The sequence below is a fragment of the Thunnus thynnus genome, chromosome 3 (genome assembly GCF_963924715.1).
Source record: "Thunnus thynnus chromosome 3, fThuThy2.1, whole genome shotgun sequence".
Classification (NCBI taxonomy): Eukaryota; Metazoa; Chordata; class Actinopteri; order Scombriformes; family Scombridae; genus Thunnus; species Thunnus thynnus.
The window spans coordinates 260,325-273,828 of record NC_089519.1 but is presented as its reverse complement, the minus strand read 5'-3'; the positions used below and the strand labels follow the sequence as shown (position 1 = coordinate 273,828).

The following is a 13,504-nucleotide window of genomic DNA, read 5'->3' as shown; positions in this document are numbered from 1 at the left end:
TCAGTTCACCTCTCTTAATGTGTGAAACTCACCTCCGATATCATTAAACCCTATTAGAGGTTCGCTCCATGCGAGAAGACTACGGCTTTACTTCTCTACCTGATTAGATATGTGCTCGGGAATGTGGAAGACCAGTAGACGACTGGCTGTCAGATCTCAGGGCATTCACTGACTCATTGCTCCTATGGCCTCGACTAGAATAGCCCTCCAGAGATAGATGTCTTACTCTGCCTAAATATGGAACTGTTGGAAGGCTTTCTGCTCCAAGCACCGCAGCCTATTATCTGTCTGCATTTTTGAGCCGATTGGAGGAAATATACAGCGTTGGCCTGACTGCTCATGCCGTCTGTTAACTGGGCTGTGATGCCGGATCAGCCGCTGGTACTGAAGTTCATTCAAGCTCTAATCATTAGACTTAAAACAATTAGTTGATTAATCGATTGGCAGAAAATTAATCAGCAACTATTTTGATAATTTATTAATCATTCAAGTAATATTTCAAGCATCAACACAAAACATGACATAGTTCCAGCCTCTACATTCTTTTGTTTGGCTTCTGTGATGGTAAATTGAATATTTTGGGGTTTTGGAGCCCTTTAAAGAGTCACTATGGGAATTTTCATGGACCAGATGAATCAATCAATGAAGAGAATAATCTGATGATGAAAATAAATGTTACGTTAATAATAATTAAAGCAGAGCTGTAGAGTAAAAAGGTAAAAATTAAACTTAAACTTTCTCAAAGTTTTGATTGCATCTTGTTTTTAATCAAAGTTTTGCAACAGCCAGATTAAACGAGCCTAAGGAGCTTAGTTTGTGATCACATGGGATAAAAATTATTGAGAAATCAATCAGTGTAAATCCATTCTGAAATTACCCCACAGCCATTGATTAGGATATTAAAATTGTGGTGATGAGATAACATCTTTGGCTCCTCCACACTTACTGCATCTCTCACCACCCTAAAACATATTTAAGAGAATGAATATTGAATATTATACATTTTCCATTATCCTTAAAATAACAACAATAAACATACAATGTTGGCTGCGTTTGTGCTCTGACTCATCAATCTGAGAGACTTAGGAGGGTGAAATCAATGTCACATCTCACAATAATGTGTTTTTTTAAAGACAGGCTTTTATTCATTTTGCTTTGACCAGTTGAGCAGCTTCAGTCTTTTATTTGTTTCTCCGGCAGCCCTGAATTTATTTCATGTCCTGCTTTTATGTTGTCATCATTGAATTCTATTTATTGTGGTTTTATTGGTTGCAAAACACCTTGTAATAGTGTTTAGAAGAGTGCTGTATAAATTATTATCATGCCATTCCCAAGGCTGTGAAAATGTATGTTTATGTCATTTTTACACAGTTATTCAGTAAAATCTGAGGAAGATGTATAGTATGGAACACTATTGATTTTTTTAAACTGTCCATCTAGTTTGGATGAAACCATGCATGAAACCACGCTGTGCATAATAACCTCCTAAACGTCTGAGCTGTGGAACAGAATAAAAAGTCTGAACTGAAGTGTTCACGTCAAACCTAATTCTGTTCTATTCTACAAATAGAACTTTTATCACCAGAGATCGATTTGTGTCCCAACTACATGTTTAATCAGCTGTTTTCAGAATGAGCTACTGTATCCACAGCACATTGTTCTTTTAAAACCTCTCACTCACTCAGTAGTTGTTATCCCTCTTTCACAAAGAAAAAAAAACACTTGTCCTCCCAGTCAACACATCTTCTGTCCACACTTCTCCTCTGTGCCCTTCACCTCCCTGTTCCCTACTCAAAGCTGTCACCACTCAATAGAAACACACACACACACAAACACACACACACACACATTTCTTCCCACAGATACTCTAAACACACATCAATGCGGAACACGTCAATTACCACCGCTCTCTCGTGCGCACACATTCACACTTGTATGCTAACACACATGCATAAGCTCACACACCAGTGAGCCACACATAGACATGGCCTGCAGCTGTATATTTAGTGACACACACAGTGCCATTAGGGAGCTGAATGGAGAATCAGTGTACAAGGCCAGAGTGATTGTAAGAAGCTCACTCAAAGGTCCGCCGATTATTTTGGTCTCCGCAGGAAATCATTTACAATAGCACTCCCCCTCCCCCTCCTCTTCCCAGTTCAGTCCATTTAAACAGTGTGTTGCTGTGTGTGTGTGTGCGTGTGTGTGTGTGCATGTGTGTGTGTGTGTGTGTGTGTGTGTGTGTGTGTGTGCGTGCGTGAGACGCCGTGCATATGCAAGTCTTAAGTCAGTCACCACAGTATTGATGGGGAAATTCTTTTCTGTGTTGTTTGTGCAGTTGACTATAGCGTGCTGCGGAGCCCTCGCTTGTTTAGAGAAAGGGGTGCTTGGAAATGAGTCATACCCAGTGTGATGCAACACAGCGGAGCAGATTTGAATTATGGGGCAATGAACAATGAGGTCATCACAGGGCTGGGGGCATAAATCTCACAGTGCCGTGTTATAGCACAGCATTTCTTATCAATGGAGGAAACTACAGCAGGGTTTGAAAATGCAGTATTGTTTGAGAGACTGATTCACTGCTGCTAATAAAGACTGTGTTGGTTGACTTAAGTGATCGAGACAATGGATGGGGGAATTCTGGCTCCATTGCAGTGACATTGTTTTTCGAGTACAGTTTACTTCAACTAACAGCGGTTAATTGTTTAAATGATCACTTGAAAAAATAGCAGATTGTTTTACAGATGATTAAACTGTTGCAGTTTTTCCTCCTTTTCCCTGCTTTTCAAGTGTTTGCACACCAGAGGCCCACTGCATCCAATGATATTTTCCATATCTTTTCCTTCTTCAGCAAATTGTCCACAATCAGCGTCTGCTGTAATACCATCATCCCCAGGCCCCTCTTAAATTTCCTGCTTACTGGGCTTTTACTTTAACTGCATTACATACATCTTCCACTCCCAGCTCATCTGGTTCCTTTCAGCGTAAACCAGGCTGAAAGATCTAACTCAAACCGCTTTGATGCGACCCGTCGTTTGATGGTAAATTAAAAAAAATAATATTGTCATTTATTGTGCCTGTTCAGTGGCACAGCTGTGATCTTGATTGATATCGAATGGCGTTTTCATTCCAAGTCTTTGAGAGTGAGAATATGTGCCAGGCAGTATTGATCTGGAGCTTAGTTGATGGTGCAGTATGATAGGCTGAAGGAGGGCGAGGATGACTAGATGGTCATGCTTGATGGAACAAAGATATTAACAGATATAGTAGTGATCAATGGCCTGATAATCTATCATGTTTACATCATTTGTGCTGTTTTGTATTTTTCCCCTCAACTTATGGAGCTGACTCTCCTCGGCTTAAGTGTAAATATAGCACCTCACTCTGCCTAAGGTTAAATCCCCTTTGACTGGCTGGTGAATAATTCTGTGTGAGAACTCAAATCTTCAAGGTTACTTTTCGCACATTCACAACGTGTGCCTCTAAAATAAACAGTGTGGTTCAGTCTGTGCTGAAGACAACTCATTTGAGATAAAAGCACCGTGCCCGGTTTGGCGTGTATCAGCACACGTCAAATTTGTCCCCAACGTATCTTTCACATTTTGCAATAAAACCATTTTACCACCTCTGTATTTTGCGAGGGAGCCTGATAGTGTCACACCGAGACAGATGAGTAGCACTCTGGCCTGTGGGCTTGCAGCAATAACTTACATGGACCATGTGTCTTTCTTCTAACCATGTGAGAAATCGTATGCATGTTCTCCAGCAGTGTGCTTACATACGTTTTGAACCTTCTTATTGGCTCTCACTCCACCGGTGTATGTATGATAGATGAGATGGCATCCGTCACATGTATCAAGATGAGAGCGAGAGGGATTGGACCAGGAGCTTTAGTGGAGAGTAAGGCTGTGCTGAGACAAGCCTTTGATAAATGATATTTGGCATTTTAAAACCAATCTTTGTGTAACACCCAAGTCAGGCAATTACTATAAGCTACTTTTATGGTTAGAATGATGTATGTTAGTGGGTGTCTTTCTCTTTGTGTGTGTGTCTGGGTGTGTTTGTGCACCCATGTATTGAAACATCTCATTGTCCAGGGTTGAGTACAGTTGATTACAGTTCAGCGATTCACAATCGCCGGACAAATCAACCAGTTTTTTGTTTCAGCATGCACACCTCCCTTCCTCAACCTCTCTCTTTCTCTCTTTCAAAGATTTATGTGGGGCACATAGACAAGAGTCTTTAATTTTACGCCTGGCTAGACCATATACACTATTGCTCCATATTCCTCATGCTTATATCTGTTGAAGCCTGGGGGGAGAATTGTGGTTTTAAAATGAAGATAGGAGACCCCGCCCTTTAAAGAGGCGACACATTGCTTCGTTTGGAAGTGCCATAAATCTCCACCAACAGGCATCAATGCAATTTCTGGTGTCTTACGGTGCAATGTGTTGTCTAAGACATGATTACAAAAGGCAATAGATGAAAAGCCATCATGAAAGCATACTGTAGAGTCATCCTAATTACATTCAGCAAGCTTATGAGTAATGGGACATCAATGCAACCACTGCCTCTCATAATAGAAAACACCATTGTTTTACTGTGAGAAACTGGTCGGTATCTCTCAAGTGAAATCTGCTACATTTCCTTTTTCTTTTCTCAGGAAGACATTGTGCCAAAGGCTGAGGCACTACATGTCCAAAACCCTCTCGGCCAACGCCCTTCCCAAGCTCTTAGAGAAAGCTATAACCATTCACCATTTGTCCAACTAAATCTCTCTTTCTACTGTCCTCTTCTTTGCTCCTCTGCTGGTTGCCCTCAGAGGAGCCCTCTCGCTTTCATTTGATCCAAATCTTGCTTTTATCTCTTCTTATGTAGTCAGGCAATCTTAAATCTTAACCTGCTCTCAAAATGGTGTTCAGCAACTCTGCTTACTAAAAAAAAAGTACTATCAGGAAGGATGCAATAGGCCCATGTAGATGCAGCTGACTCACTGTATATTCAGATATCTGTTGATGTCAATATAGACATTATTTATAAGTTGAAATATTTAATGTAAGTGTCAACATCAGCAGCGAAAAAGAAGAGACATTCAGAGAAAAAGCTGTGTCCTGCTCGTTCACCTTATCTCTTCCTCGCCCAAAGCCCATCACCAGACAAGAATGTTGATATTGGATGATTCTGCAAAGCCTTAGATTACGTTTGTTGACAAAGTTTTTGTAACATTCAGTGCAGATGTTTTCTTTCTACAATATCCCTTCATGACAATGATGGTTTGGTTGAGGACAGCGAAAGGTTGTGAATGTGGGAAATAAATCATTAAGGCTAGGGAAAGATGATGGTGATAGTTAAAAGAAAGGCTAACATTAACTGCAAGTCTGTGGCAAGACACACTACAAGCCCATCTAACAGCCTGACTGTCTGCTACATAAAGGACAAACTGAATGTTGCCTATAAACAAAACATTTGTTTCATCTGATTGCAGCTTTTCCTGCACAGCTCCCTGCAGGTGTTGACCTGTGCTTTCTGACAGCAGAATAGAGAACAAAATTAGGATTTAATGAAGAATTCCTCTTCCAGGATGGAACAAAGCCATGTATGCATGAACTTTTGCAATGGCTGCATCTTTAATCTTCTCTTTCCCATTTTTCACTTGTTCATGTAAATGAGTCCTAATGAAAAACCTCATTGCATGCCTTGTTCTGCTCCTTCTACAAACCTGTTCCTTCACCACCTCTGCATCTAAACCTGTTTCTTTTCCACCTCTCTTCCTCTATTCCCCATTCATTGATCCCTCCATTGTTGACCAGTTCCCTGTGAATAATGTATAGTGTGTGCTGAGGGAAGCAGGCGAGACATGAATGAAGGTTCTGTATAGGTGGGGGAGCTCACTGCCTAACTTATTTTTTGCCAATGATCTGTTGCCTCTGGCAATTTTCCCCTACATTGTAGTGCATGCATACACACATAACACTGGGAGTATACACTCATTCACATGCATACACATGAATACATGCAAGCGACATGCATGTGCACGAACACAGTACAGTGTATCCATCTTTTGTTGCAGTATCTACCCACCCAGCCATAGAGATATTGCTCACGGCCTCCTGTACTGGCTAATAGACCCAATTACTGCACAGCTCTGCCGGAGAGCTCCACAGAGGTCCAGGCCCTGACACTCTGTATGGATATGTGTGTGTGTGTGTGTGTGTGTGTGTGTGTGTGTGTGTGTGTGTGTGTGTTACAATACGCACTTGTTTTTGTGTGCCTGTGAAAATCTTGCATGGCACGCAGACAAAGACTCTGAAACAGAAAATTCAAGGCAAAACAGATACACGCTGTTTCCTCTGCACCCATCAGCCCTCCCAGTAAACAGCGAACACACACACACACACACACACACACACACACATATGCACATCCACACAAACAGTCTTCACGTCAACAGGAGCACACAAACCAACACACAATGTCAGTCACAATACACACACTCACATTAAGATTGACCCTGGTGAGATGAGACTGCAAAGTTTACCCTCAAGAGAAGTAGGTTGAGGGGGGGGGGGATAAAGAAAAGGGGAGAGAGAAAGGGAGACAGCGAGGGTCTTTCCAAAACAGAAAATAGAAAAGATATCCAGTGAGAGAAAGAGATAGAAGGTGCGATATTGTAAAAAAAGTACATAGTGATGGAAAACAGGGGGAAGATGCAGAAGGAGATGGGGGAAGGAGACAAGGCACAGATAGAAAAAGATATGAGACATTCTAACTGTGAATAACTGCCACTGTATTCTAGTAACAGAGCTAACAATTTCCCTTTCTGAAAAGCGTCTCTGGCATTTGGCAGTGAAATGCCACCCATATAAACCAGTTATCATGGCATGAGAGCGCTTTTTAGCTGTAAACTGCTAGCGAGCACAGAGATAGACCATTATAGACTTTGATACTCGGACACTTAAGAGGTCATTACGTGGTGGAGCATGCACGTGCGCATGCACACGCACACACAAACACTAAATAAGCAATCATGAGCGAAAAGTGGCTTGTGAGCTGTCTGGTTCTTGTGTTTGAGTGGGTTATGGCTATTCACACAATCTGGAGGGGGCCATTATTCACATTGCACCCCACATTCACTACATATTATGGCTATCTGTCTCTATTGTGAGAAATGACAGGGACTTCAGTTCAGTGAGCTCCAATAACCCCCCACCCTTCCCCCTCTCTCTCTCTCTCTGTCTCTCCAGGACTAGGACGTCCAGCTGCCATTGAGATGTGATTCTCTGGGCTTTCATTTCACTTTGACAGAGCAACGTACACTATAACAGGTAAGAATATATGCGCCTGTATTTGTGTGCTTGCAGGTCTGAACACACAGCATCTCACCCTATGATCATTTTAAACATATTTAAACAAGGATGTTTACTCAGAATGCCGACAGGAGCACACACACACCCACACGCAACGCCAGTCACAATACACACACTCACATTAAGATTGACCCTGGTGTTTTATTTACAGCACAGGCCTGGAGGGATAGTCGTGTAAATATATACACGCACCTGGCGTGTTGTTTTTTGCAGACACTACAGTATACATTATGCTTTTTTAGAACCCAAATATGACCCATTGTTCTCCCCGGAGACTTCAGGGTTCCATCTGTGCCAGGAAGTGCTCTAATTGGCCCAGCAAATGTGTCCTCTCAAACTGCTAATCCAATCAGATCTGACCCAGCGAGCTTCAAAAAGAATACGAAACAGCCTGCGATGTGCAGCGATCGCAACAACATGTGAGAATAGAATAGAATAGAAAAGGTATTGTAAAGACAGCGAGTGTGTTTACATCTGTATCCTAATCATGATCAGGTTTTAAGAGTTTCCTGGTCATGTTCTGCACATCATGTCCTTGTTTCAGGAACCTGGAGAAGCCTTTTCCAGGTTTTGTGAAACCTTGAAATTCTAGTTGAAGTACTAGAACTGAAGTATTGATAACAGGAGACTGTGGCGTGTAAACATCTTATTCAGGTTTATATTCATGTGTTTAGGTGTGTCATCAACTCAAGTTACTCAGCAGTTTGTCAGACAAACTAGAAATGTGATGGTACGTAATGGGATAATGATCAACAAGGTGTCTGACTTCAGTAATACAATGCAGATCATAAATTGTTCTGTTGTTTTCCATCACTGGTGAGCAGATGGAGAAGCTAAATCCAGTAGAGCTCAGACAGCCAGAAACTAAAGTCAGTGTGTTCATTGTCAACTGTTGGAGGTAACTCTGTCTGTACAGAACTGAACGGCAGATAAAGAACAAAGACACATTTGCACACAGATGATCAGAAACCTGGATACTGTTATTGTAACGTATACAGGGATATGAATAACCAGGAAAACTCTGAAAACTCCTGAATCTGATCAAAAGCAGGATAAGACTCAAAAAGCAGGATACTAATGTGAACATAAACACACTCAGTGTGTACTGGCAGCCTGAGGGAGAATAAAACAGAGCACCAAACAACACAGATATTGAATTAATTTCAATCAGCCAGCTGTTCCTTGAAGGCATCAACAGGAGTTAAACCATAAACCCAGACCTTCATCTGCCCATGAAGCCACTCACTGCAACTTATTTACAATGTATTTACAAGCTGAGCTAGGCCTGTAAAATGTCGAATTTACGAGCTCCTTTTTAATTAGAAATACTGTCTCCTAGAGTCGGGCTGATGAATTGCACATTCAATTTATTGACGATAAAGAAGGGCGCAGTTCCCGGGTATTGACAGCTATTCACAGTATCTCAGTTGATATCAGTTTTTCACCAAGAGGAGAAATATGTTGCATCTTTGCGGTATAAAAACCCTGAGGCCATGTTTTCATGTGGTATCCGATTCTTTATTGATTGAATTGGCTGAGGGTAATGTGAAAGAGGGTGTGCTCTCTCTCTCTCTCTCTCTCTCTCGCCCTCTGTGTGGTTTGCTATGTAGTTAGTTTAGTTTTATCTATTTAATAGCCAAGGTCATTTTACTCAAGTCTCATAACACTTGAGTACAACATTAAAAGAAATACACAAGGACACGTGTGGGACAAATCATTTCCAAATATCAGCTGTGTGTCTAAAGAGATTGACTAGTTTGGAGTTTAATGTTTAAATGGGTTTAGTAATAAGAGGTTGTTTCAGAATGATTTATTATGTTTTAGATTTAGATCTGCGTTATTACTTTGGCTTCAAACTAAAGTATTTGTTCATCCATATATTTCCTTTGTTTTCATTTATTTACTCAGCCTCATTGTGTGTGTGTGTGTGCACGTGTGTGTGTGTGTGTGTGTACGTGTGTGTGTGTGTGTGTGTGTACATGTGTGTTTGTGTGTGTGTGTGTGTGTGTACATGTGTGTGTGTGTGTGTGTGTGTGTACGTGTGTGTGTGTGTGTGTGTGTGTGTGTGTGTGTACATGTGTGTGTGTGTGTGTGTGTGTACGTGTGTGTGTGTGTGTGTGTGTGTGTGTGTGTGTACATGTGTGTGTGTGTGTGTGTGTGTGTGTGTGTGTACATGTGTGTGTGTGTGTGTGTGTGTGTGTGTACATGTGTGTGTGTGTGTACGTGTGTGTGTGTGTGTGTGTGTACGTGTGTGTGTGTGTGTGTGTGTGTGTGTGTACGTGTGTGTGTGTGTGCACGTGTGTGTGTGTGCGTATGTATGCACGTGGGTGTGTGGGGTGAACACACACACACATGCACACAGTTTGTGTGTCCGTTTTAATGCACTGCCTGTCCAGTGAGTGTCTCTCCACATGTTTTCCTTCCTCGACTCTCGTATGACTATGAATACTTGCTTTGAAATCTAATTCTGTGATATCAAGGCTGCATTTTGTCTTTATTTCACTGAAACAATGAAAGAAAAGAAAGAACAACAGGAAAGGGGATATATCAGTCTTCATGTGGGGGATGTGGGTTTTTTTTTCTTTGTGTGAAACAGGTGTTTCCCGCTTCGCACGTACAAACACACACAACCTTAATTTGCTACATTACCAATGAGGGCGCAGATTGAAATACAATCTGTATGAGTTTCGTTGGTTAAACAAACAATTATATGTAATGTGAGTCACTGGGTGGTACAGTACGGTACACATATGCAGGGGCAGATGAGCAGATGTGGACACATGTGGAGGTAACTGTAACTGAACACTGAATTCAAGCTTAACAATTGTATCTACTTGTAAAAATAACATTGTGTGTTTCAATTTGTTCCCTTTAATAAAGTCCAGGATAAAAAAGAGATAATATTCTGTTCATGTCATTTTAATACATACAATGATTGTATTAAAAATATTACAGTAATTAAACTCCCAGCTCTAGCACACACACAAGCCCTCTGTCAGCACCCCCCATGAATACAAGCGTATTGTCTTATAATGTGACCTTTGCCTTGAGTGGAAGGGCCTTTGTCCTAAGACAATAGAGTCCATATTGTAAACCATGCCAGTCAATGCCGTCCACACAGCTGCCAGAGAATGGGCGCAGATTGTCCAGGGTCCAAGTTGAAGGCTTTTAGGCAAGCACTTGTGGCGTGTGACGTGTGCGTTTGTCTGTGCTCGTGTGTTTTTGTCTGTGCTGTTTGTGTCTGTGAGATGCAAGCCTGTTTTCCAGAATCAGCAGATGGGCCAGCGCAATTAGACTCAGCCTTCTTCCCTTGTGTGCACACATATATGCACACACACACACACACACACACACACACACACACAAACACACACACAAACACACACACACACACACACAAACACACACACAAACACACACACACACACACACACACACACACACACACAAACACACACACAAACACACACACACACACACACACACACACACACAAACACACCCAGGGCTGGGCATGAAGCAGATGTCTCTGAAACACTAGACCTGACGGATACTGTAATGGAGGAAGAAAGTGAGGAATGAGAATAGAGTTTCTGGGGCAACAGCTAAGCATTAGTCAAGAAATGTATCTACTCTATCTACTGTAATCTATCTATCTATCTATCTATCTATCTATCTATCTATCTATCTATCTATCTATCTATCTATCTGTCTATCTATCTATCTATCTATCTATCTATCTATCTATCTGTCTATCTATCTATCTATCTATCTACTGTAATCTATCTATCTATCTATCTGTCTATCTGTCTATCTATCCATCCATCCATCCATCCATCCATCCATCCATCCATCTATCTATCCATCTATCTATCTATCTATCTATCTATCTATCTGTCTATCTATCTATCTATCTATCTATCTATCTATCTATCTATCTATCTATCTATCTATCTATCTCTCTCTATAATATCTTTTGATATTGTCATGTGTTCATGTCTGAGCTTTTTGCTCTACCTTTCATAATGATCTTTTCCTGCAAATAGAAATGTTTAAATAATAATATGAATATGATTTTTTGGAGTATCCAAGCAACACAACAGTGTTTAATACATATTTACATCATCTTGACACCCCCAAATAATCCTGCGAGGGGATAAAGGTAAAAGGGTCGCTTGTTCAGATAAACAATTCGGCACCTGCTGCCAAAAAGATGCAACAACTGGACAAAACCCAAATAAATGCATAATATCTTCTTTCTTATCACCACAGAATCTACAGATAGTCTTCAGTTATTCTCCGTATCTTAAGCATTTTTCATGTCAGTATCTTATAGAAAGTTTTTATCTGGATATAAATAAGTAAATACATCTACATGTTCTTAACCAAGGAAGAAGAATATCATTCACATTTTTCCAATATGTTTGAAAATGACATGGATGAGAAGTTATATTCTCAAAGCACATAGAGAAATGATACATATCAATCCTTGTATTGATCAATCACTGAGAGACATTAAACCTTCCATGTTCAGGTGAGTTATAACAATAACTGCTTAATCAGTTCAGGTTTATCATTCCAAATGAATCTAAAGATTTTTTTTTTTAAAAAGGAGAAGGCAAAGACAGAAGACAATAAGTAAACTGTGAAACTATCAAGGAATTAATTATTGTAACTTTACCATAAATATGGAGAATTCTGTCTACTTTGCTATGTTTCAAATCAAACTTAGTTTTCAGTGAAAGGTTTTTTATCAGCTGTTATACGCCCTCCCAAGACATTCACACGGCTATTTGACCATTTAATAGACGCCTGGCAGGCTACATGAAAATCTGAATTTTTCAATGATCCAAACTAAGAAAACCACATTGTTGATAATTCAGCTTCAAACCTGATAAAGAGGCGAAGAACTCAACTCTAGAATAAGTGTCTCTACAGAGAAGGAAGGAAACATCGTCTGCATAAAAAGAAGCTTTTGATTCCAAACAATGAATCACTAAACCTTTAATGTTAAGATTCTCTCTTATTTTTATAGCCAGCATTTCTATAACAAGAATAAACAAATAAGCTTCAGGAGGAGAGTCTTATCTGACCCCTCGAGAAAGTTTAATTGTGTCTGTAATATATCTGTTATTTATAATTCTGCTAAAAGGATTTTGATACAAGACATGAACCCATTTGATGAAACAATCACCAAATCTACTGCAAACATTGATAAATAACTTCCTCAAAGTCGGCTATAAATATCAAACCAGGCATTTTATCCTAATCATAACAATCAATGGTTTGAAAGAGACGTCTGATATTATCACCTATAAATCGTCCTGTTTGATCAAAGTGTATAAAATGTTGAATGACTTGCTTTAATCTCAGTTCAATACATTTGGTCAGAATACGAGCATATACGAGCATCACAGGAGTGTCAGAGGTCTCCGTGTGTTTAATTTCACAGGATCTTTTCCCTGGACAACTGCATCATGTTTTAGCAACAGGGACATTAACCCTTCTTTTGTAGAGTTTAATTGCTGCACAACTTCAAAAGAGAAATTATAGCTGGCTAGTAAAGCCTCCTTAATTTCAACAAAGAAGGTTCTATAAACCTCCACAGATATCCCATCTAATCCGGGAGCCTCGCCGTTCTGAAAAGAACATATGGCGTCATATAACTCTCAATAATAGGACCCTCACATAATACCTGCTGCTCATCTGTAAGCTTAGCACGACGACAAGATCTCATCAAATCAAACAGACAAATTTGTTGATTGAATATATTAGTCTATTAATTCATTTAAAGGTTTAAGGATGTTATTCATAGATGTAGCAGCTGTTTCATCTTCATTCAAAAGTTTCACAATATTTCTATTTTGAAATGACAAAGAATGTTAATATTCCATCCATGTTACTTTACTTCTATATTGAATCCCTTTAGTCTGATTCTTTAACTCTTTTGGTTTCACATCCACTGATTTTAGATCCTCATCAATATCAAGATTAATTCTCATCCAAACTAATATTTTGTAATTCATCCAACAGTGTTTTTTTCTCAGTTAAACATTGTTTATGTTTCCAAGAAGAATAGTTTTTAGCATGACCCTGAAATGCACATGTGAAAGCATCCCACACAGTGTGTGGATTTG

The 13,504-nt window shown here is 40.0% G+C and overlaps 1 protein-coding gene across 1 annotated transcript in view; it reads left to right on the top strand.

Annotated features, from left to right (window-relative positions):
• adgrl3.1 (adhesion G protein-coupled receptor L3.1) overlaps positions 1 to 13,504 on the top strand; it is a 130,726-nt gene that overhangs the window by 3,466 nt on the left and 113,756 nt on the right. Inside the window, exon 2 of the mRNA XM_067578478.1 lies at positions 7,245 to 7,325. The gene's annotated coding sequence lies outside the window, so the exon portion shown is untranslated. The remainder of the gene's footprint in view (positions 1 to 7,244; positions 7,326 to 13,504) is intronic.